The 831-nt window shown below is 50.9% G+C and overlaps 1 non-coding gene across 1 annotated transcript; it reads right to left on the reverse strand.

The window, feature by feature from the left end:
- Positions 1-230: 230 nt before the first annotated feature.
- Positions 231-388, reverse strand: LOC125773824 (5.8S ribosomal RNA). Its single transcript, XR_007420397.1, has one exon. It is a non-coding gene; the product is annotated as a 5.8S ribosomal RNA (ribosomal RNA).
- Positions 389-831: the final 443 nt, after the last annotated feature.

Genomic DNA, 831 nt, shown 5'->3' on the forward strand with positions numbered 1-831 from the left:
ACGATACGTCTCACTCTATTTGTGTGTGTGCGCGTTTACGTGCGTGCGATTTATGCGGTTCACCCCTTTACTTTCAGCGCCCTGCGGTCCCAACAAAGGTCCCGAGCACGCCATTATGCACAGTGTGGAAGCGTGTTTCCCCCACGACACTAGACGGGCTGCTCGCCATAGTGTTCTATTGTGGCACGCTCCACCCTGAAGTTTGGTTTGTTGTATATCAAGGAATTGATAGGCACTCAAGAATGTGTGCATCGGCCGGGTTTAATCGTCCGACGCGCAATATGCGTTCAACTTATCGGTGTTCATGTGTCCTGCAGTTCACATTGTGACGCGCATTTAGCTGCGGTCTTCATCGATCCATGAGCCGAGTGATCCCCTGCCTAGGGTTTTATAGTAAGGTTCCCAATGTAACACAATCCCGGTGGTACGTCCAAAGACTAACTTTCTGACTAAGTTGTCTTTATTACCCAATAGTCCCAGGCCTTGTGACTTGTGGCTCATGTCTACGCCCATGGCCACCATTCGCTAAGATAGTTTTGAAGTCACTTTGAAGGCCCAGGAACAACTCTCTTAGCACATCGGTTAACCTGGCGCCGCAGTCAACTCATGTGCTTGGATCGGATCGAGCTATTGAGTATTGGGCCTGCATACTCGCTCATCCGTATCCTTTGCGTACCGCCCCATGGCCCTTGTATGTCTGCACCACAGTTCCTGTTCGTTCCGTGCCTATGGCCGGATACGTATTGCACATCGGTTAACCTGACGCCGCAGTCAACTCATGTGCTTGGATCGGATCGAGCTATTGAGTATTGGGCCTGCATACTCGCTCAT

Source organism: Anopheles funestus (genome assembly GCF_943734845.2).
Source record: "Anopheles funestus chromosome X unlocalized genomic scaffold, idAnoFuneDA-416_04 X_unloc_55, whole genome shotgun sequence".
In the NCBI taxonomy this organism is placed as follows: Eukaryota; Metazoa; Arthropoda; class Insecta; order Diptera; family Culicidae; genus Anopheles; species Anopheles funestus.